At 42.2% G+C, this 25,375-nt stretch overlaps 1 protein-coding gene across 1 annotated transcript in view; it reads left to right on the top strand.

The window, feature by feature from the left end:
* Positions 1–8,169: 8,169 nt before the first annotated feature.
* The window catches only part of LOC126424770 (BTB/POZ domain-containing protein 9), a 141,532-nt gene continuing 124,326 nt past the window's right edge, over positions 8,170–25,375 (top strand). The window contains exon 1 of the mRNA XM_050087522.1: positions 8,170–8,303. The gene's annotated coding sequence lies outside the window, so the exon portion shown is untranslated. The remainder of the gene's footprint in view (positions 8,304–25,375) is intronic.

The following is a 25,375-nucleotide window of genomic DNA, read 5'->3' on the forward strand; positions in this document are numbered from 1 at the left end:
CTGAACATGGTGTTATAGTCGGTAATGAGCGATGGGACAAAGTATCTCCGATGTAGCGATGAAGTGGGCATTTTACCGTACTACCATTTCACGAGTATACCGTGAATATCAGGACTCTGGTAAAACATAAAATCCCGACATCGCTGCGGCCGGAAAAAGATCCTGCGAGAATGGGACCAACGACAACTGAAGAGAATCGTTCAACATGATAAAAGTGCAACCCTTCTGAAAATTGCTGTGGGTTTCAATGCTGGGCCATCAACAAGTGTCAGCGTGCAAACCATGCAAAGAAACATCATCGATGTGGGCTTTAGAATCCAAAGGCCCACCCGTGTACCCTTGATGACTGCACAACAACGCTTTACACCTTACCTGAGCCCGTCAACACCGATATTGGACTGTTGATGACTGGAAACATGTTGCCTGGCCGGACGAGTCTCGTTTCAAATTGAATTGAGTGGATGGACATGTACCAATATCGAGACAACCTCATGAATCGAGGGACCCTGCATGTCAGCAGAGGACTGTTCAAGCTGGTAGAGGTTCTGTAATGGTGTCAGGCGTGTGCAGTTGGAATGATATGGGACCCCGATACGTCTAGATGCGACTCTGATGGGTAACAGCAACCATACTATTTGATCATCTGCATCCATTCAATGCCCATTGTGCATTCCGACGGGCTTGGGCAATTCCAGCAGGACAATGCGTCAACCCACACATCCAGAATTGCTACACAGTGGTTCCAGGAACACTCTTCTGAGTTTAAACACTTCCACTGCCCACTGAACTCCCCAGACATGAATATTATTGAGCATATCTGGGATGCCTTACAACATGCTGTTCAGAAGATATCTCCACTCCCTCATACTCTTACGAATTTATGGTCAGCGCTGCAGGATCCATGGTGTCAGTTCCTTCCAGCACTATTTCAGTCCATGCCACGTCGTGTTGCGCCACTTCTGCGTGCTTGCAGGCAGGTATACCAGTTTGGTTCTACAGTGTCTCTCTGTCTTTAATAACATTGAATGACATAGTGGCATATGTGTATGATGGACAATGGTGGCTGGTTCATTTGCAAGAATAAGTTTGGAAAACAATGATGTTTTTATGCATTTTTATAGCCCTGCTGGCCCAAGAATGTCATTCGAGAAATCTACTATTGACAAAGTCTAGATACCAATGAAAAACATATTAAGGAAGCTTTCAGTGCTTGAACTTACCGCAGCAACTGGGAGACCTTATTCTATATCACAGAAGCTGTCTGAAGACATAAGTGCTCTTAACAATCACCACTAGGAGGTAGGAAGCATCACGTCTTGAAAGCATGTTAACTGAAAATTCAAGCTAATATAAATGTTTAGTTCAATAATTTTTCGAGTTTCTGCATATAATTCCGTACCTTAACTTCAATAATAATTGATTACAACCAGCCACACATGAATTAGACAACAGCAGTAAGATCAACTGTAGTGTAATGTGAATACTTCCTTATTTTCAAAAATTCAAGATCTTTATTTACATTCAAACATCAAAGTTGAAATGTTTACGGTATATTGCTACCATACAGGTTTACAAAATGTGCAAAAATTAAATTTGTATATTCAGTCCCACCAGAGACAACTAGCCCCAAACTTTACAAAAACTAAAATTTTTAAAATTTCAAATTTTTTTAAAATATTAAGGAAACATTTGTCAGTGTTCTTGCTCTATATAAGGCTAGTAGTTTGTGAAATATAATTAGAGAAAAACAGCAAACTCTTACAAATCACTCCTTGGTTGTTATTTTTGGGTCTAAAAAGTGGATTTTCTAAATTTTCAGTACCATGCTTTGGAGGTCATTTCAGCCGGTTATTTTTGAATTTAGGATACTTTGGGTAATAAACAATGTTGCAGAGGAGAGTTTCCTGAAAAATAATCATTGTCAATTGCAGTGTTGTAACTTAACACAGTGCAGAAATGTTCAGATGAACGCTAATGTCTCCAAATTGAAAAACCATCGTACACTTTCTCTGAAGTATTCGGTTACATCGGGAGATGAGGCTGGTGGGCAATAGAAGGACCCAACTATCATTTAATGCCCACCCCTGATACTGAGTCTTTTCCAAACAATCTCATACGCAGCTTCAATTTCTATCTCAGTGGATTCGAGTTTTTTGTCTACTGCAACAAATACACCACTTTCATTTCCTATTTGTCTGTCCTTAAGATATACACCTAAATTTTCCCAAAAAATCTCACTGTATCAATTTCAGGGTTCAACCAGAATTCTGTACCTATTATTACGTGAGCTTCACTGATTTTCATGAGCGCTTCAAACTCTGGTACTTTGTTGTGAATGCTTCGGCAGCATACTATTAGGATTTTAATACTCTCTCCTGTGGGAGGCATTTATTTTGATCTCACATTGAAACTTAGTTGTTTCCTACAGCTATCGTTATCTGGAGTGGCTGGAGAAACACCAAATCTAAAAAAACTCTTGTGTGCACCCCGCACACAGTCAGCTACCTGAGTAGCGGCCTCTGATGTGTAGTGCACACCTGACCTATTTAGGTATATCGTACAGTTCTCAACACTGTTCGAAGTCTCTGGTTTAGTACTTCCACTGGACTCAGAACAAACGGGTCACAATCAGTTCTGGGAACAATGCTACAAATTGTGAGCTTCGTCGGAACCCCACAAGCAAGGCTGATCTTCTCAATCTCCTCTGCCAGTCGGTAGAATGATCCTAGAATGACTTCAGAGCCCAGACAACAGGCTTCATTTGTTCCAACGTGCGCCACAGTCTGCAGTTGATTACAACGTGTTTCCACAATGGCTGCCGCAATAGCCTCTTCAGCATGTTGAATGAGGCCCCCAGGCATACGCAATGATGCATCTGGTGTCCTTTCCTGTCCCTTGCTACCATTTCCAGTATGTTTGAACTGCCAACGATTAGTTGACGCCTACTTTTTGCATTTGCCGCCTCCTGATACAGAGCAAAACAGGTTTCCTGCCCCGTTAGCTGAGTGGTCAGCATGACGGAATGCCACGCCAAGGGGCCTGGTTCGATTCCTGGCTAGGGCAGGAGATTTTCTCCGCTCAGAGACTGGGTGTTGTGTTCTCTTCATCATCATTTCATTCCCATCTCCGACGCGCAAGTCGCCCAATGTGGCATCGAATGCAGTAAGTACTTGTCCTCGGCTGCTGAACTTCCCCGAATGGGGGACTCCTGGCCCACAGTGCCGTACGTTCATTTCCATTTCCACAGGTTTCCTCACAGCAGGTGAATGAGTCCCTGTGGGTCAGTTTCAGTAAATGACAGCACCTCAAACTTGTTGATTAGGGGTATCAGTATAGCACCCCGAGTCCTTCCTAATCCCTGTGCACCACGTACAGGACGCCTAGATCTACCACTGACGCGCCACTCGTAGTCAAGCGTAATGTCAAGTGTAATGTATTACAATGCAGTGAACAAAGGACTTTAAATCAAACCTGCTGATTATCTATCAATCTGTAGAGCTAAAAAGATGCCAATTCCTTATGTGATTGAAGCAGAAACACAAAACCAGATTTCTGTAAAGACAACACAAAAAACTGTTATAAAATTTAGTAGTTTCCTAGAACGTTTTGACGTTAATTGTAGCTGTTAGCAAACTCGAAAACATAATTTAAAATAAATGCAGATAATATGTAGAACTACTACTCTTAAGCGAAAACTAGATGTTAGAAAATCTGCTGGAGTAACTAAATCACACACACCGATTTCTTACAAATTGCTCTCAGATTATATAAAGGACAATGGTAGCTTCCGAAAATTTTCAAAAACGCGCGTTTATTTGCGTTGATATACAATGATATTCAGGGACGATGCATACTTTAGCTGAATTATGAACCACAAACGCTGATTTGCTACAAAATTACAGTACGTATTCAAAACACACGTATCACTAACTTACGAAAATTAGGTTTCTAAGCGTCAGAAAATTCTGAAACTACCCTATTTCTCACGTAATTGTACAATGAAATTAGTGATAGATTGTTTTGAACGAGAATAGGTCTACTGTCTTTAAAAATTTTAAAAGAACACACTTTAGTTTACGTCTACAATTGACAATAACAGTTAATAACAATTCGTGGGGCTCGCGATTGTTCGAAATTTCACGATGTATCACATTTCATAGGGGTATTGCTACACTCAATGAAAGATTACGCAGTAGAAGCTACGCGAACAGTAAAATATGCGAATATAGAACTTTAAATCGACAGACGACCTTGTACAAGCGGTCTTACACAAGGGAAAACTCCTAAGCTGGCTGTCATTTATAAACAAACGTGCGTACAGCACGGATTTTTCACTTAGCTAATTCTGTGCACACTTCTACACTGGCGGGCCGAAGGCGAACACTACAGCGTAAGTTTATCTCGACCAGAAATCGCTAAAATATGCAGCACCAACAAAGTACATCTTCTGCCTGTTGCAGTAACAACGCAATTTCCACGTAGTAACAATGTCGTAAGTTCGACATATCCACAAAAGGAGCAGAGTGAGACACAAAAATCCCACACACTATCAGTCCAATCCAGTTTTTTTCCTAAAATAATTGTGTAAATAGTTTGTAATTAATTAGGAAAGTATAACAAAACTAATAACAATATTCTGAATAATCATTATGGATTTAGAAAGGGGCGGAGATTTGTACACACTATTAACAAAATCATCACAGAAATAAGCAAATGCTTTTATAATCGCTGTGTATAGCCAGTATCTTTTGTGGTCTCCCTGAAGCATTTGGTACAGTGAACCACAAGCTAATGCTCCACAAAAAAACTATTTATGATTTCGAAGTAAAATCTTTGAGGTGGTACTCATCCTATCACAAAAACACAAAACAGATGGTTGCTTTGCAACAAAAAGATGAGAGAGCCTGTTATGGTTGGAAGGATATTGTATTAGGCATATTCCCGGAATCCGTACTACGTCCGTTAGTGTTTCTGATACACCATATGTCATTGAAGATAATCTCAGCCAGTTCTGACAGACTCCACAGTTTCAGTTTGCTTTAAAAACAACGAATAACTACCCCGGAATACAAAACAAACTCTCCAAATACTTGTCATTATCCTGCTATTTACTAATATAATTATATCCCATTAATTTGAAAGAAATCAGCAAATATTGCACAAGAAAGCAGCGTCGTTGCAAAAACAATGAATTGTGTCAAGCACTAAAGGGGCTACTAGACTGTCAATAATACTGCTCAGTATTTAAGGATGAGCAATAACATTGAACGGTATGTGGGTTAGAGACATTGTTGCCGACACAGAAAAAATTATTCCGCTAAACTGAAGTTAAAATTCCACTAAATACTGATTATTGTTATTTACCCCCCCCCCCCCCCCCCCCCCAAAAATGAAATTTGACTGCGTTGATAACTTACAAGGAAATTTTTTGTCATCGTCATGGCATATTATTATTATTATTATTACTACTAAAAGGAAGTTTACTAAGTTCATATTCCACTCAGCAGATTAATGTAGTTGAAGCCACAGTATTTCATTTTCCTCCTCGTCCTGCAGTAGGTTGTCTGCTGAAGTACTGAGACCGAGGTGAAGGTATTTCTGGGGCATTAGCTGTCATGGTGCCGATTTCTTGGAGAACATTCTCCGGCGGGTCGTAATCGTGACAGCGCTTACCAACACAAATAAGACCAGCTCTTATTGTAATTATGACGTTCACCATAATACGTAGTTACTCTGTTCTGGAGAGACGTTATTATCAAATTTAGTTTGCTAAAGGTCCTTTCCACCTCTGCATTGGGCCACGCTAAAACCAAAAGCATAACAGCCAGATCTGAGAGTTCTCGGGAAGGATTTAAGCCACTGGCATCTCCGTATGACTCAATTTCATTCCGGGACGCTGCAGTATTGTTGATTTGTTTCCATTGGACTGTAGTCAGTTAGTACAACTGAAAATCAATTTTAGTTACTGTACTATCTGACAAGCCTATTTTCTTAGCCAGTGATACTATTGGTTCTTTTATTACTCTCAAGTATTCTCTAGGAGCGGTTAAGATACTTTTTGCAACACTTTTACATTTTGGGGCAAGATGCGTTGCAGTTCTCTGCAAAAGAAACAAGAAAATGTTCACATCTTTTCCTTATGGCATTCTCAACCTCAGATGAAATTTCGTTGCAAGTATTCATATCCTGCAGTAAGATGTCGACTTCATGACCTTCCGGTAAGTATATTATCGGCGACTTATATTTGCGAACATCTGCTGTTAAAAGATCGCCTCTATACCCTGGTACAACAATTCTCCTTACATCGTTTAGTAGTCGTAATTGGCCTGCGGAATTTGACTGAAATTTCTTATTTACCAGCTGACATTCTTCCAAATATGGTTTCAGAAACGTAGGATAAGTTTTGTTTACATCACCACTGTACATATTACGCAGGACATGGGCAGTATAGCACTTCTCAAGCAACGCTGCTATCTCAGAGTGTGTTTTTAGTTCAAGCCACTGAGACAAAGCACGAGAAACAGCCTCTAAAATAGACATCCAACGTGTACTGCACTTCTGAACTATTTTCAGTGGATTAGCTCCGTCATTTACTGCACTGAATAACATTCTAAAATTAATTTGCGGATGAAGACTTGGAAAACCAAGAATACGTTTCTGACAACTAAAATTCCAAACTCTGGGCAAAGTTTCAGCTGCGGCAGAAGATACCGCCAGCTGCACGGAATGGCAGGCACGAGGAATTAAGACAAGATGAGGAACTTCTCTTTTCAAGTTCTGATACACAATTACACACCATTTTTGATGCCTACCGTAACTGCTGCATTGTCAGTACCCAAACCACGCATTAAATGAATGTGCAAGCCGAACTCATTCAGCAAAGATTTCAAACCATTGGTTACTGCCACTGCGTTGCCTTACTCTAACTCTACCGTTCCCAAGAATGTGGAAACAATGCGACCTTGAGCCTGGGGAAAGTATATCACCACGCAGTTAACAATGTACTGGCACTAATGTCTGTAGATTTACCCAGAAGTGTACTGAAACATCCGTCTCCTATGTCCTTTCTCAGACTGGCCTTGAAATGTGGGTAAACATTGTTTCTAATCACACCACTCTACTTGCTTCTATGCAAATGCATCTGAGAGCCATGGTGAGTTCCTATAAAACACCGTTTTGAAAGGCTGCAGAGGTGATCCACAGATCTTACTGCGGGATGGTCAGCCACAAATAAACATAACGCAGCTTCTGCAACAGAAACTTCATTGGACTGGCTAACTACCTGTGCATCTAGTTTCGACTGTCCCTGTGGAGAAAAGGGTGCCGCGGCTTTTACAGGCTTTTTGAATGATTCAATAAATCCGACAGACGCGAATTTAAATTGCACTGGCAAAATCGACACCGCACGCTAGAAGGATCGGTGGGTATCTCAAGAAGCCAGTCTTTGAGTTGTTTGTTGCTAAGCCACTCTTTTCTAAACTTTTGGGTGTATTTTTTGTCCTTTTGTTTCGACATTTTGGCGAGACAACCAATAAAAAAGTAAAAAAAAAGTCACTGATTACAACGCGATTAACTGCACCATAAACATTAACTATTCAACACTATGCACTGCACCAACTTCGTTCCACGGTAACTTATAACTGCATTGCTAATAGCAAATAACTAAGACTGGAAAGGATTGTTCTGTTGTGTTGAGGCAGGGGAAACACTAAATCGAAATTTGATTATGAAGAGTTAGCTGAAGCCATATTGTTGCCAGTTTATGATTATTCACGGTAAATATAATTACAAATTGTATTATGGAAAGGCTGAATTAAACGGAAAAATATTGTTGCAGTCATCAATCCACAAATCTGTTAAAAAATCCGTTGACCGCTAAATGCAAAATTTCACCCATGGACAGTGTAAAATCTGTCAAATTTAGCAGAAATTTCGCTAACTTGGCAACCCTGGTTAGAGAAGTTGTTTGTCGCTACAGAAGCTGAGAACTACATTCCAGAGGAATAAAAACTGCGGTTATAAGCCACTTTCAGATCAATTATTACAAAATGTCAAAAAAGTATGCTACTAAAATTTGTTTAAGCGAAAGGAATGCCTGTAACGAGTTTGAAATTCCCGCCTCGCTGCAAAACTGCGCAACGGGTCGTTACGTTTCGAGAGCGAACAGTGGAACGCAGTAAACATGTCGGCAGTTGTTATGTGCAGCTTTTCGCCGAAGTGTTCCTAAATAAGCTTAGTGTGTGAGTTCCAGTTGTTCTACATTCTGATGGGACTGTTTGCCGTTTATCATATTGAAATTACAGGTAAAATTTTACTTGAGCTGCCTATCGAGCATGTTTTCTTTCACAGCAGCCTTGAAATGCTTGGGTATTTAAGTATTAAATGGACGGTTTGGAATATTATTTGTTTTATATGGAGACGTCGATCTGGGGGAATAGAAAATACACGTGGAATGCGTATTTATAATAAGGGGTGATCGGCAGATAAATATTCTTGTAGCACAACCTGTAAGACGCTATAATCCGTTCGTGTGTCTGTTTAACTGTCAGTACCTTGTGTTTTGCTTACGTAACGAGTATTTTTGGCATTTGTATGTAATAGTTTTTTTACAGTCGTAAATTTGAGTGTTATTACCACTCTCGACTTTGACACAAATCGGGAAGTGTGAGTACACGGAAATGACTAGAAGTAATTAGTAGACGTTATGAAAGCTTCCGATGTATGTTGTGTGTACAACGGGTCGGAATCAGTCGTGCTGTGCATAAAATAACATTTCTGTTGAAATAACATTGTATTAATTACTTGATTTTACGAAGAAGAGAGTGATCCAGTGTTCGATAACTATTCATTTGGTGCCGCGATTAGTTTTTTATGCAGTACGACGTTTAGTGCCTGCCTTAATGCCATCGTATAGTGCCGGCATGTGTGCCTACAGGATTAAAAACTTTAAAACTACTTCAATTTATTATAGTACGTGTTCTTAACTGTTAAGAACAGGTAAGTTTGTAATTAGTTATGGCTCATATGTACCATACAGAGGATCAAGTTGTCATTTTGTACTAATACGCACAAACGAAGACCCGACTTGCCAGAACACCAGTTAGTAATTGCGAGAACACGCATTAGTAATGAATAACAAGCTGGCGTGGATTTAATGAGCACCATTTGCCATTACTATTATTATTATTATTATTATTATTTATTTTATGTACTTCATTGGACCACTCTAGTCAAAAATACAAAGTTGTAAACAAGTTCTTACACAAGGATACAATTTGGCTCAACAAAAACTTAATATGATATTTAGGTAATATTATTATTAGTCTATTCTCATATGAAAGGTGTTTTGCTCTTGTCTGCCCAATATTTCTTCATTCTTTCAGATATTTTCTTTCTTTCTTCATCTGAGACCACTCTTCCTGTACTCCTTTTGTTGATTTTCATTTGTAGCCTGGTTTGCAGGTCTTGCAGTATTCTGGTTTTCTCTGTCTTGTTTTTTTAGGTCATCTACTGTAATTTGGAGTTTCTTTATATCTTCCTAATTTCTGTGATCCATTTGATGTCGCTCTTGCTGTTCCACAATTTTTGGATTATTTTTTTTACTAATCCTGTTTTCTGAAGTTCTCATCAGATGTCCAAAGAATGAGATGCATTTCTTCCTGATCGTGCTCATGACTGATTCTATTTTCTTATATACTGTTTCATTTGATGCTATTCTCCAATGTCCATTTATTTTATACTGTTTATTTATACATATCCTAATTATTTTTCTTTCTATTTTTAGTATTCTGTCAATTTCTGGTGTATTAGTTGTTTTGAAGATAGTTTCAGCTGCATACGTTATTTCTGGTTGTGTAACTGTTTTATAGTGTTTTAATTTTGCATATATAGATAGGCTTTTTTTGTTGTATGTAGTTTTGGTAATGTAATTTGCGTAATTCAGTTTTTTTATTCTATTCTGCCATGATGGCTTCTCATTTAGATTGTATGTTATTATTTTGCCTAAATATTTAAATTTATCAACAATTTTGATTTCCTGTTCTCCTGTTGTACTTTTGTTTGCAAGTGGTGGATCAGTTAGCATAATCTCCGTTTCTTCAAATGATATTCTAAGGCCTACTTTCTCTGCTATTTCTTGTAGTGATTTCACCTGTTGCCTGGCTTCTTGAATGGTGTTGGCTAGGAGAGCAAGATCATCAGCGATTAATCCCAAGCAGTTTAAGCTAATATCATCTTTTGCACTTCCAATTCTTATCATCTTTGGATTGTCCTTGTACCATTCTCTCATGTTTTCCAGTTCACAGTTGAACAGTAATGGTGCTAGGCAGTCACCTTGTCTTAAGCCTGTTTTTGTGGGGAATGGTTCTGAAATTTCTCCTCTAAACTTCACTTTTGATTTGGTGTTGGTTAGAGTGAGTTGTATTATTTTAATTAGTTTTGGATGGGGTCCTAGATTTCTTAAAATTTTTAATACTGAAGGTCTGTGGAGACAGTCATATGCCTTCTTAACATCTACAAATGTTATTCCCAGGGGTTTGTTCCGTTTCTTGTAGTATGCCATAATCAATTTTAAACTAATTATCTGCTCTGCACAGCTTCTCCATGATTTGAAACCTCCCTGATATTTCCCTAACCCTTGTTCTAATTGCTCCTTGATTCTTTCATATAGGATCTTGGCTAGAATTTTGTATGTGCAATCTAGGAGAGAGATTCCTCTGTAGTTGTCTGGGTTGCTCTTACTCCCTTTTTGTGTAGTGGCTGGATGATAGCTATGGTCCAATGTTCGGGAAATCGTTCTGTTACCCAAATTTTTGTTAGAGCCATGTGTAAAGTGGTCTTGACTGTGTCACTTGCATATTTTCACATTTCAACAAAAATCTGATCTTCTCCACATGCCTTATAATTTTTTTGTTGTTTAAGAATTTTTTCAACTTCTTGGAAAGTTGGAGGGTCTAGTTTGTTAGGTTTGGTTTTTATTGGGGTATTTATGTTGATTTGTAAGGGTTCTTTGAGTTCCTCGCAATTCAGAAGTTTGTTAAATGCTTTTGCCATGATTTCTGCATTTTCCTTGTTACTGTGTGTCATTCTTCCATCTTCATCTTTCAGTATTAGTGTAGGGGCCCCATATTGTTGTAGTTGTTTCCCAAAGATTTTATAGTAGTTCCTGGAGTTGGTTTTATGATAATTATCTTCTATAAAGTTTATAATATCTTTATGGAATCCTCTCTTGATTCTTCTAATATTTTATATGAAATTTTTTCTTTCATTTTTTAGGTTAATGGCATTATCTTCAGTTTTATGTGTTTGAAACTTTAACCGTGCTTGCTGTCTATCTTGATGGAATTTGTCACATTCTGATGTCCACCATGCATGTTTCCTTCGGGGGTTCAAGGGAGCTAGATTCTCCGCTTCTTTTTTAAGATTAGGCACTAGTTGTTCCAGATCATCTGTTATTTTGATGGTTTGTGTTATTTGTTGGTATTTATTATTTTTAATTAGCTGATGTGGGTCAAACCTCCTTTTTATTTTATTAGTTTTTCCAGTCCTCTTCTTTAACGGAGTGAATTAGATTTTAATTTTAACTATATAATGGTCTGAGCCTGTGTCTACTCCTCTCAGTACTTTAACATTGTGGATCTCCTTATGAAAATTTTTGTCCATACAGACATGATCTAGCTGCCACTCCCCCTTCCTCCAGCCTGGATGTTTCCATGTTTTAAGTTTACTTGGCTTCCTCTTAAAGTATGTTGATTTAGATAAGGTTGTGTGGGTCGACAGAAGCATCCGATTCCACGCGTCGGCTTTGACCCGTGACGTAAGGGTGTTGTGTGTGACGTCAGACGGCGGGGAGTTTGGTTTGAGTGTGGCTGTCTCCAGTTCTGTTTTATCTTCTTTTATTTACTTTTCTGATCTGTTCATTCTATCTCGTGAGATTTTTTTTAAATTTAAAAACACTTATTACTTATTTTAATTATCTGTTTCCTCGAATTTCTGTTTTAGTTTATTATATTTATCTTTCTGATCTGTTCGTTCTATCCCATGAGATTTTTTTTAAAAAAGACAAAAAACACTAATCAGCTACTGAAGCATCTTTATCTTCTATGGGTTGCAGGGGTTACGACCCCTGGGGAGGTGGGTGGGTATTCATGCATGGCTGTCTTCACTTACACGTTGTAGCTACGCAAGGCCTCCAAAGTTGTTTATATGTAGTTTGCCCCCCACCCAAAACACCCCATTTCCCGCGCTTGTCCCGTTAGTGTCATTAGGCTTCTTGTGGAAAGTGTGTGTGTTTGTTTTTGTTTCCGCCATATTTGTGACGTCATGGGTCAAAGCAGACGGGTGGGATCGGACGCTTCCGTATTTCCGGTTGTGTTCTCTGCAGAGTTCTACAAGTGTTTGACTGTTTTTGTTTGTAAATTTATGTGGATTCCATTTTCCAATTATATCTTTATATTTCCTTTCATTTCCCAACTGAGCATTGAAATCTCCCAATAAGATTTTTACATTCTTTTTATTTAATCTGTTCACAGTTTATTCTAGAAGGTCCCAAAATTTATCTACCTCTTCCTTTGTTTTTGTTAGACAATTTTTTTCATTTGTTGGGGCATGAGCATTCATTATTGTATAGATTTTATTCATTGTTTTAAAGCTTAGAGTCGCAATTCTTGGTGATACTGCTTGGAAATCCGTTACTGAATCTATTATTTTTATATTTACTGAAAACCCTGTTCCAAACTGGGGACATTGTTTCATTGCCCTCGGTCCTGGTTTCCCATTATAAATTCTGTATCCTTGTGATTCGAATGGTTCCTCTGTGGTGTTTCTCATTTCTTGGACCCCTGTTATTAAATTTTTTTTGTTTATTTAGTTCATCTGTGAGCTCCTTGAGTTTTCCGGTATGAAGTAGTGAGTTTATGTTGTCTGTTGCTATATAATTTATTTGCTCATGTTCAATCTTCTTTTTGTGTTTTAGTGTGCTTTTCGATGGTTGCAAACGCTCTGATACGTTGCTGTCTTCTAGCTGACTACCCACCGAATCCAATGTAGCCTTTTCCCGCATTTTTGAGCAGGATGGTGGAATTTTTCCCTAAAAGACCTTTCAATTTTTGACTTTTGAAGGTTATCAACCTTAGTTGGAGGAAGCTCCGATTTACAACTAAGATTGTTAACTGCAGAGGGCGTGTTTGGTCCTCGAGAGCTATTTTATTTCACTCAAGTCTGCCGGTAAATCGGTGAGGACCTCCCTATCTGCCACCTGGGACGCGCCACGTAGGAGTATCACCTCTCCTGCTATTATGACAGCATTGATTAAGCCTATCTGGAAAATGCTCTCAGCTTAATAATTTTATGTTTTGAAATTCGTAGAGCCTGTACACAAGGAACATACACAAACTAACAGCACCATCTGCAACATGGTTTAGGTTCTAGGGCAGTGTTTGCAAGAGCTATTTTCTTCAGAATGATTGCAAAACTTCTCAAATTCAGCAATACTTTGTCACTGTGTCAAAATTAATGCACAGAACACATAAATAACAAAGGTAAATTACAAACAGAAATAAGTAGTCATGACACGGTCTCTCTTCGCACTGGATGAAAAATTTTCGCATTGTTTTTCCCCATTTCCATACAAGAATTGGTTAGATAGTGAGTAAAAGACACTGGAAACTTGTAACAATATTCACTCCGTTGTTTGATTTTTATCTTACATTCTATCCTGGATTTTCCATTGTTTGATGTTGTACTGGAAACATGCTCATTTGCCAGTGCATTGTCTGTCTGCATGCCAGAAAATTAATAAATTATTAACTTTCTTACATATGTATTCACTATGTTACCAGCCTCTAAATTTACTAAAAGTAGCAAATGTAGTAAATCCCCCCCCCCCCCCCCTCTCAGCCTCCACCACACACACACACACACACACACACACACACACACACACACACACACTGTATCGTACCTCTGACTTAATAATTGTTAACGTCACCGAGAAGAATATCCTACATTTAAGTTTATCTGAAACACTTCAGTTTGTCCTCAATTCAGTGAATGAGCAAATTGCTCAGTAGCACGTACTTCAGCTTTTGAACGTTTTTTTCTGCCTACTGAAGAGGAAGCACAGTTGGTGCTGGTGGTTGTGTCCCTGGACAAAATCTGTAATGTATTGTCCTTTGTCATCTGAAAGGTTCTTTCCATGCTTTTAACTTTTGGTTAAGTCAGTATCCCTTTATCCTTAAATTCATTGCTGCTTTTGAATTTCTTTCTGAAACATGTAATTCTTTCATAGTTGTTTTTAATGTATCAGCTCTGAGGAATTGATGCCAGAATGCGTATTTCTTATTGATGATTGGATATATTTAACTTTTCCATCATTTCTCTGATCAGCTTCTTGTAATCTGATCAGCTTCTTGTAATCTGATCAGTTCATTGTTTTATTACTGTATGTTGTTCCAGTTCACTAGGGTAAAGTCCACCAATTGTTGCAGTTTTTTTAAGATCATCTTCTTCTGCTTTGAATAGCCTTTTTTGTTTTTAACCAATTCATTGAAATTTTGGTGGTGATACTGTAACAGCTGATGAGGTTGCATTTACATCTTTGGAAATATGAAATTTTGGGAGCTTGTTGTGATTTTGTTGTTTTTTTTCTTATTATAAGAATAAAAAGTACCAGTCGAAATTTAATTTCTTCCTATTGGCGATGACCAGTTTCTATAGTAATAACCATAATCACATCAGTTAATTTACCCAGATTAGAATTAATTTACACATACCACATAGAAGCCACTGCTCTGAGCCAATATGTACTTGCTTGTCAGGGTAAATTTGTTGTGGTTTGATAATGGTTATAATTGAAATTGGTCTCTCCCAGCAGAAAGAGATATTTTAAAAATTAGTACTTCATTAAATTTCTGAGTCAAAAGTATTGGTCTCTTCAGCTTTATGTTGTTGATATGGAATTAATTTATGTATAGTTTTCTATGTGGGATAGTCTTTCCTGCATGAAGAACACAGTTTTTGACATTTTATATCGGGCTTCATCTCAGTTTAGCTGATAAGCCATTATTAGGTAAGTCTGTAGATCAAGGCCAGCACCAGTGACAGAGGTGTTTCTTTACAGCTCATAGGTTGGTAACATGTCAGTTTTGCATAGCTAGTGGGATGATATGTTACATAACCAATGAAGGGCAAGAAAATGAATTTCTAGTGCCGAAATAGAAACAGTGTCAGTTTCTCAGTTTTTTTACAAAATAGCAAAAAATTCTCTTCTTGACTGCTTTTTTGAGAAAATGTTATGAAGCATGAAGTTGTGGTTAGGTTGGGAGCTAATAGTGTAGCTTAAATTGCTGCAAGTGAAATGAGACACTAGAATTAAGAGATTGTGATTGTGTTAGTGTGTGACAGTTTGGTTGTAAGTTGGCAGAGTCAACAAATGTTAAAGCTAAGAAACCTGGTTGTGCCAAAATGATATGTAGCTTAGCCCGAGGCCTAGGTTACATTGACATGACAGTTTTACTCACAATTAAATTAATAGTATTTGTAGTCTCATGTATTTGTTTCTTCTGAATATTTCACAGATTATGAGGCTGTAGCTTGGTTGAAAACTAATAGCATGTTGTAAGTTGCGGTAATGGCTAATCTTTGTTGTCAAAATGTTTGCTTGTTTCTTCTGAATGTGTTAGAATTAGGGAGATGTGATATTTAGGCATGAGAATGTGACAGTATCCCTTTGAAATGCCTTGCTTGCCCTCAGTTTTCTTATTGGTTGAGTAGTCCCAGTAACACACAAGCCTTCTTTCCTCCCCATTGTACCTTACGGCGAGTGACCACCACACTACTGCATGAAACATGTAAATATGCCACTGGCCCTCATCCTACCTTTTACCGTAATTTCCAAATCAGTTGAGGCTGGATGTTATCATATTGTGGGATTCATTTTGGCTGGGTTCGATAAGTAACACCAATTTATTTCTACAAGGATCATTTTAAAATGATAAAGGATGAATTAGCTTATTGTGATATTCAGTCCAAAGACTGGTTTTATGCAACTCTCCACACACTATCCTGTGCAATCTGCTTCATCCCTGAATAATTACTTCAACCTACAGCCCTTTGGACCTGCGTTCTTTATTCGTGCCTATCCCTCCATAATTTTTTACCTCCTATACATTTCTCTCCATCACTAAATTAATTCCTTGATGCCTTGGGATGTGTCCCATCAACCAATCCTTTCTTTAAATAAAATTGTGCAATAAATTTCATTTTTCCGTAATTTGATTACATAAGTCATTAATTATTTGATCTACCCATCAAGTCTTCAGTATTGTTTAGTGGTACATATCAAAAGCTCCCATTTCTTTTTTTCTGAATTGTGTGTCGTCCATGTTTACCTTCTGTACAAGATTAAACTGCGTACAAATACCTTCAGAAAAGACTTTCAAATATGTTTACAAATTCCTTCTTTTCATGAATTCTTTTCTTCTGTTGTCAGTCTGCATTTTATGGTCTTACTACTTTGGCTATCATTTGTTATTTTGCTGCCCAAATTATGAAATTTGTAGACTACTTTTGTGTCATTTGATATAATTTGACTAATACAATTACTTTTGTTTAGCTTTTGTTGTTCATTCATAACCTCATTTGAAGATACTGTCCGCCTCCGTAGTACAGCGGTAGTCTTACCACCTACCACACAAAGGGGCATGGGTGTTGTGTGTCTATCATCATCATCATCATCATCATCATCATCATCACTGACATGCAAATCGCCGAAGTAGCGTCAACTAAAAAGACTTGCAATACAGTGACCAAACCCCGAAGGGGATATCCCGTCCAATAAATGCCATATGATCACTTCATTTCAGGAGACTGTTTGTTCCATTCAACTGCCCTTCCAAATCCTTTGTCATCTCCTACAGAATTACTTGTCTAAAATGGCAAAGCTTTTATTTATTCTCCCTGAAATGTCAAATTACCTTCAAAAATTTCTCCTTGTTTCTGTATACTGCCCGCTCGTTGCACAGGTTGAGTGACATCGGCGAGAGGCTACAACTCTTTCTGACTCCCTTCTCAAATACTGCATCCTTTTCACGGTCCCTGATTCATAACTGCTGTCTAAGGTGTGAATAATGTTTTGTTCCCTATATTTTATCCCTGCTACCTTCATAATTTCATTGTGTGTGTTTAATTCGGTGTAGTAAAATGCATTCTCTAAATTTGTGGGTCCTATAAACAAAGGTATGCCTTATAAGAATGCAGAGTCTCATGGGCGGTAATGTTGACTAAAAAGTTCTTAGATTCCCAGTCTCGTTAAGCAATTAGAATTGCATGAGCTTTCTGCCAAATACTCCTTGGCCATTGTTAAGTGGTACGACTGCAACTGGGCTGCTGGTAAGGCCTTTACACTAGGTGCCAGCTGTGACAACACTAGTGCCTCTCGCATCGCCATACACGGATATATGTTGACTCTGCATTCTATGGGCCAGCTTTAACTGCACGATTGCTGGATCCCACGCCGTGCTGAGCTGCAGGCCATTGTCTCTATGTAGGGTGTTATTGGTGACTTTATTTCAATAGCTTCTTTAATTATTCTATCCAAGAAGCCAGTTGTCCAAGCTTTAATGGAAGTTTTGGCAGATTTTATCTGATCACCGTTTTCTAAAGCGTGCTCAACTAAAGCAGATTTCTCAGGGTAGCGTAGGTGGTAAAACCTGTCGTGCTCCTTCCTCTGTTTTTCCGCAGTGCATACTGTCTTTCTGACATAAGACTGGCCACACTCGCAAGGTGCATTTTAGGCCCCAGGTGTTCAGAGATCTGCTGCATCGTTAACTGTGTGAGTAATTGACGAATTTTCGTCAGAGGCCTGAAGATTAATCTAATTTTGTGTCATTTCAGCAGCTGGATTACCTTGCTTGGAACAGATCTACAGAATGGCAAGAAAGCAAGTTTCTTTTCCTGCCCCTCATCAGTGGTCTTGTTGTGAGTCGCTTTATTTATTTGACAGACATTACAGCCATTGTTCCTGAAGACCTTGTCCTCCTGCGGGTCCGGGGGTAAGAATAGGCATGCAGTATTCCTGCCTGTCGTAAGAGGCGACTAAAAGGAGTCTCAAACGTTTCGGCCTTTATGTGATGGTCCCTTGTTGGGTTTGACCTCCATCTTTCCAAATTCTTCCGCAGAGCAAGCCAATTGGGGAAGGGCGCCTGACATGGTGCATTTTGTCCGTCGTGCATTAAGACCTCTAGCCAGCTTTCTTGTCGTCGCATTGCCGTCCCACTCATTCTCCATCTCTTGGGCGAGGATGTGTTCCTTGGTGCAATTTTCACGATGCACTGTAGTGTTGCATTTTGCGGAGACGACGACCATGGACTTTATGGCACGTAATATCCAGCACGGTAGCCAGTCTGTTGTGGTAGGGCTGCCATGTACCTGTTGGTTGTAGCCCCCTGACAACACAGGGATCACTCTACTGATGCCTGCGCCGAGCGTTCAAAAACTGACTTTAAGGCTATTGTGTATGACCCCAAATCATTCCCCTCCCTGGCCACACCATGGGAGGAACGACAGGCTATGAATGACTGTGAAAGGTCCAGAATGAGATTTCTACTCTGCAGCGGAGTGTGCACTGATATGAAACTTCCTGGCAGATTAAAATTGTGTGCCGGACTGAGATTCGAACTCGGGACCTTTGCCTTTCGCGGGCAAGTGCTGTACCAACTGAGCTACCCAAGCACGACTCACGCCCCATCCTCACAGCTTTACTTCTGCCAGTATCTCGTCTCCTTCCTTCTGCAAGGTTCGCAGGAGAGCTTCTGTAAAGTTTGGAAAGAAGGAGGCGAGATACTGGCAGAAGTAAAGCTGTGAGGACGGGGCGTGAGTCGTGCTTGGGTAGCTCAGTTGGTTGCCCGTGAAAGGCAAAGGTCCCGAGTTCGAGTCTCGGTCCGGCACACAGTTTTAATCTGCCAGGAAGTTTCACTGTGAAAGGTATTTGCCCTGGTGCCTCGTCTGTACCAGAGCTGACGGGGACTCCTTTGTGTCCGTGAAGCCTCAGTTCTTTGTAGAACATTTAGAGGACAAGTTCAGGGAGGTGGAGGGCTTGTTGAAAATGCGGTCAGGGTCAGTCTTAATCAAAACAGCATCCTCTGCCCAGTCACGAGCCTTGCTCGCTTGTACGAAGCTGGGGGTTGTTTCTGTTACTGTCACCCTGCATAAAAGCTTAGATATGGTCCAGGGCACTATTTTCCACAGGGATCTTCTTTTACAGTCTGATGACGAGCTGCGCGCCAACTTAGAGCGATGAGGTGTCCATTTCGTGCGGCGCGTCCACCGGGGTCCGAGGGGTCATCAAGTTGCCACCGGTGCCTTCATCTTGGCCTTTGAGGGTGACACATTACCTGAGAAGGTCAAGGTGATGGTGTACGGTTGTCATGTAAACCCATATTTCCCTCCCCCGATGCGGTGCTTCAAGTGTTCGAAGTTCGGCCATATGTCTTCTCGCTGTGCTTCCAGCCTCATATGTCGTGATTGTGGTCGACCATCCCATCCTGATACTCCATGTGCCCCGCCTCCCATCTGTGTCAACTGCGGAGAGCACCATTCCCTTTGCTCCCTGGACTGTAAGATCCTACAGAAGGAACGGAAAATAATGGAATACAAGACCCTGGATAGACTGACCTACACTGAGGCTAAGCGGAAATTTGAACGGCTTCATCTCGTGCGCATGATGTCATCTTATGCTGCCACTGTCACTCCTGCTCCAGCTCCATCAGCTGCACCACATACAGTCAGCTCTCAGAACCGAAGGACCACACCTACCTGCCCCATTGATGGTGGTGGCCACTTCTCTCGCTGTTGCTCCCACATCACCTACCTCGGGAGTAGCACCCCCTCAACCACCGGGGACACCAGTCCCCACTTCTAAGCCGGAGAAGCATAAGTCTTCTTCGGCTTCTCTCGGTCAGAAGGGATCCCTTGGGTCACTCCCTTCCCAGGTTCCTACCAGCGGCACAGCACACACACACCAGTGGCTGAAGAAGCCACAGGTCGCTGGACGTCGAGCTTCGCGATCGTCTTTGGTCCCGGAGACTGACTCCAATAAGCTCTCCCAGCAACAGCAACCAAAGGAACAGCAAGAGAAAACGACATTGAAGACCCGTAAAACCAAGGCACCTGCGGTGGCACCTACTCCACCACTACCTACAAGCTCTGCATCTGAGGGTGTGGTGGAGATTCTTGCATCCGCTGAGGACCTCGATCTCGCCGGTCTCTCAGACGCAATGGATAGCACTTGCACAGGTGCTCCATCGGAGGAAGCAGGTGACCCAGTGGCGTAATCTGCCTCTCCAGTCCCTTCATGCCTTTCTCAGCCATGGAAAATACCATCCTCCAATGGAACTGCAGCGGTTTCTTCCACCATCTAGCTGAGCTCCGACAACTTATCAGCCTTAAACCTTTCTTCTGCATTGCTCTTCAGGAAACTTGGTTTCCAGTGATGCGAACCCCCACCCTCCGTGGCTATCGGGGTTATTATAAGAACCGGGCAGCTTATGAAAGGGTATTTGGTGGCGTCTGCATCTATGTCCTTCACTCTCTTCACAGCGAGTCTGTCCCTCTACAAACACCGTTAGAGGCTGTCGCTGTTCAGGTGTGGATGCCACAGGCTGTTACTGTCTCCAGTCTGTATGTTCCACCGGATGGTGATGTCCCACAGCATGTCCTCGCTGCGCTGATAGCCCAATTGCTGCCACCTTTCTTGTTACTGGGCGACTTCAACACACACAACCCTCTGTGGGTTGGGTAGGTGGCAACAGGTCGAGGTGCCACCGTTGAGAATGTATTGACACAGCTCGACCTTTTCATTTTAAATGATGGTGCCTTCACACATTTCAGTGAGGCACACGGCACGTACTCCGCCATCGACCTTTCGATCTGCAGCCCTAGCCTCTTACCTTCTGTCCAATGGAGTGTGCATGACCACCTGTGTGGTAGTGACCAGTTTCCGGTCTTTCTGTCACTGCCACAGCGTCACTCTTCTGGCGCCCTTGCAGATGGGCTATGAATAAGGCTGACTGGGGCTTGTTCTCCTCCATGGCTGCTATTGCGCCTCTTTCTAATGAAGCCGTTGATGCGGTGGTTGACTCAGTCACCACCGGCATCGTTACTGCCCCAGATCTGCCATTCCCCGTTCTTCTGGGTCCCCTTGACGGAGGACTGTGCCTTAGTGGTCGCCTGAGATCTCTGAGGCGATTAAAGATCGCCGGTGGGCGCTCCAGCGTCACAAGCTACATCCCTCCATAGAACACCTCACCGCCTTCAATTGGCTGCGTGCGAGGGTCCACTGCCTTATCCTCCAACACAAGCAAGAGTGCTGGGAACGGTATGTTTCCACCATTGGCCTCCATGTCTCTCCATCGCAGGTCTGGGCAAAGATTAGATGCCTCTACGGCTATCGGACCCCTGTCAGCGTCCCTGTGCTCTCACTGAATGGGGCAATTTGTACTGACTCCGACATAACTGCCAACCGCTTAGCAGACCATTTTGCTCTCAGTTCCGCATCTGTGAATTACCCACTGGCTTTCCACTCCATTAAAGAGCGGTTGGAACATCACAGCCTTTCATTTCGCACCCACCATCCTGAATCCTACAATGTTCCATTCAGTGAGTGGGAATTTCACAGTGCCCTAGCCGCTTGCCCTGATACAGCTCCTGGGCCAGATCACATCCACTGTCAGGTGCTGAAACACCTTTTAGTGGACTGCCAGCGACGCCTCCTTGACCTTTACAACCGTCTGTGGGTCGAGGGGCAGTTTCCATCGCAATGGTGGGAAAGCATTGTTATTCCCATTTTGAAACCTGCCAAGAACCCTTTGGAGGTGGACAGCTACCGCCCCATTAGCCTCACCAATGTTCTTTGCAAGTTGCTCGAATGGTGAGCCAGCGGTTGAGTTGGGTCCTCGAGTCTCCGGGCCTTCTAGCTCCATCTCAGGGTGGGTTCCGTAAAGGCCGCTCTGCCGCCGACAATCTGGTGAGCCTGGAGTCAGCCATCCATACGGCCTTTGCCCGCCGTCAGCACCTCGTCGCTGTCTTTTTCGACATGCGGAAGGTGTACGATACGACATGGCGCCATCACATCCTTTCTACGCTTCATGGTTGGGGTCTTCGGGGTCCACTGCCGATTTTCATCCGAAATTTTCTGTCGCATCGAACCTTCCGCGTGCAGGTCGCGGCCTCCCTTACTTCCTCCCGAGTTCAGGAGAACGGGGTGCCACAGGGATCTGTTTTAAGTGTCTGCCTGTTTTTAATTGTGATTAACGGGCTCGCTGCGGCGGTGGGAACGTCTGTCTCAGCGTCCTTGAATACTGGCGACTTCTGCCTCTACTACAGCTCCATTGGCATTGCAGCTGCTGAACGTCAGCTGCAGGGTGCTATCCGTAAATCGCAGTCTTGGGCTGTCATGCACGGCTTCCAGTTTTTGGCTGCCAAGACCTGAGTTATGCATTTCTGCTGGCGACGAAAAGTTCACCCTCAGCCGCAGCTTTATTTTGCTGGCAAAGTTCTTGCTGTGGTGGAGACACATCGCTTTTTGGGTGTGGTTTTTGATGCCCGGTTGACTTGGCTCCCGCATATTCGGCTGCTTAAGCCGATGTGATGGCGGCATCTTCATGCTCTGGGCTGCTTGAGCCACACCAGGTGGGGTGCCGACCGCTCTACCCTCTTATGGCTCTACCAGGCATTAATCCAGTCCCGCCTGGATTATGGGAGCCTGGCTTATGGGTCAGCATCCCCATCTGTGTTGCGGGTGCTGGACCCAATTCTTCACAGCGGGATCCGACTTGCCACTGGTGCTTTCCGGACCAGCCATGTGGACAGCATACTTGTGGAGACTGGTGTCCCTCCACTGTGGTTACAGCGCCAACGTTTACTGGCCGCTTATGCTAGGCATGTTTGTAACTTGCCTGGGCATCCTAACTATCGTCTTCTGTTCCCACAATTGGTCGTCCATCTCCCAGAACGTCGGCCCTGGTCAGGTTGTATTATCGCGGTCCGCGTCAGAGAGCTTCTCTCGGGGCTTGGGGTTTTCCGTCTTCCACCTTTCCGGTCCCCTCTGCATACACCCCCGTGGTGTGTGCCCTGCCCTTGCCTTCGGCTTGAAGTGGCACAGGGCCCGAAGGTCTCAGTCCCTCCGGAGGCCTTCCGCCGCCGCTTTTATTCCATCCTAGCCACATAGGCGTGTTTTACACTGACGGTTTGATGGTTGCTGGTCGTGTGGGTTATGCTCTAACTCAAGGGGACCATTACGAACAACGATCCTTGCCGGCTGGCTGCAGCGTTTTTCACTGCTGAGCTGGTCGCCATCTTTCATGCCCTAGAGTATATCCGCTCCTGCTCAGGTGAGTCCTTCATTATCTGTAGCGACTCCCTGAGCAGTTTACGAGCTATCGACCCGTGTTTCCCGCGCTCTAGTCTGGTGATGGCTGTCCAGGAGTCCCTCTATGCTCTTGCCATTTGCAGCCGCTCTGTGGTCTTTGTGTGGACCCCAGGCCATGTTGGGATACCCGGCGATGAAAATGTTGACCGCCTGGCGAAAGAGGCCACCAGTAAACCATCTCTGGACGTTGGCCTCCCAGAGACAGATTTGTGAGCCTTCTTACGCCGCAAAGTTTTTGCGCTATGGGACGCTGAATGGCGCAATCTGATCACACCCAATAAACTCCATGCTATCAAGGAGACGACGACTGTGTGGCGGTCATCCATGCGATCCAATCGCAGAGACTCAGTTGTCCTTTGTCGGCTCCGCATTGGCCACACCCGACTGACGCACAGTTATTTACTGGGTCGGGAGGACCCTCCTCTATGTCGCTGCGGGGCGGCTTTGACAGTGGCCCACATTTTGTTGGCCTGTCCCCTTTTAGCTGATGTCAGGCAGACATTTGCGCTGCCTGATACGCTCCCTGCCCTTTTTCACAGATGACACTGCCATGACAGGCTTAGTTTTGCATTTTATTTGGGCAGGCGGCTTTTATCACTTAATCTAAGTGTTTGTCCTTTTTTGTATTGAGTCTGGCATTTAGCCTACGGTTTTAGACTGAGTTTTTAATGTGTTTCTCGGTGGTTGCCTTTTCCTTTTTTTGTCTCTATGGTCGGCCAACCACTGTCACACTCTGTGTGATTTTTACTTCCTTTTGTCTGGTCTCTGTCTCCGTCTTCTTGTTCTATGTTGTCTGTTGTCTTTGTCATTGTTCCTTTATATTCTGTGTGGGTGTTTGAAATTTTGGAACAAGGGACCGATGACCGTAGCAGTCTGGTCCCTTTAATCCCCCAAACCAACCAACCAACCAACCAACCATCCTGAAGACCTTGTGTATGTGGCCGAACTCATGGCGCAGGTTATCAGCATCTGATATCATTCTTGCACAATGCACCAAACTTTGTAAATCAGTGTGCTGCTGTGCCAAGGGTGTGAAAGTACAGATCGGTGTGGGTGGCTTTTTTTATAGATGCTGTGGTCGAGGCATCCAGTTCGTTAGCGGCAGATGAGAATGTTGAGGAAGGGCAATGGAGCGTCAGTTTCTACGTCTTTGGTAAACTTCGTTACTGTTGAGTTGCTCTAAGAACTTGTGAAGTTTATCACGTCTGTGGGGCCAAATGAGAAATATGTTGCCAACGTAGTGAAATAAAGAACCAGGCTTTAATGGCGTTATGTCTCGGGAAGTAGCCTCAAAATTCTCCATGAAGAGGTCTGGAACAGCTGGAGTTAATGGGCTACCCATTGTAAACTCGCAGTAAACAGTGCTACCATAATGTTGTCTTCACTGTGTTGACGACTGTTGATTCTGTTGACAAAATCTCCCGAGTTTTTAATATGATGCTTGCCGATCTCCTCGCTCCACATTTGGGAAACTGCGCATCAAGTGACGGCTCGATGCATGTCCATATTTGGCGTGACATCAGTCATCAGCTAGTGTATATAAGGGGCGTACAAACAGTCCACCGGCAGTCATGCCACTTGACAATGGTCAGAAGCTCTTGCAATTTTAATTGTTTGACACGATTGGAAACTCGAGAACTATTTTATTTGTAGGTGCGCCTGTCTTCAATTTAATGTCTAGGTCATAAGTTGTCTTCTACCAATTTTTCATGTCTTCAGAAAATAATTTGTGTCAATATTTTGCAACTATAACTTGCTATACTGATGGTTTGGTGTTATTCACACCTATATGGTATAGAGGCTATCCAAAAAATTGTCATATACTTAAAGGAGATAATACCAGTCAAAGCTAGAGAAACATTATATTAATTTATGAAACTTCCTGGCAAATTAAAAATGTGTGATGGAGTGAGACATGAGATCAGGACCTTTGCCTTCCGCAGCCAAGTG

Source organism: Schistocerca serialis, chromosome 10 (genome assembly GCF_023864345.2).
Source record: "Schistocerca serialis cubense isolate TAMUIC-IGC-003099 chromosome 10, iqSchSeri2.2, whole genome shotgun sequence".
NCBI lineage: Eukaryota > Metazoa > Arthropoda > Insecta > Orthoptera > Acrididae > Schistocerca > Schistocerca serialis.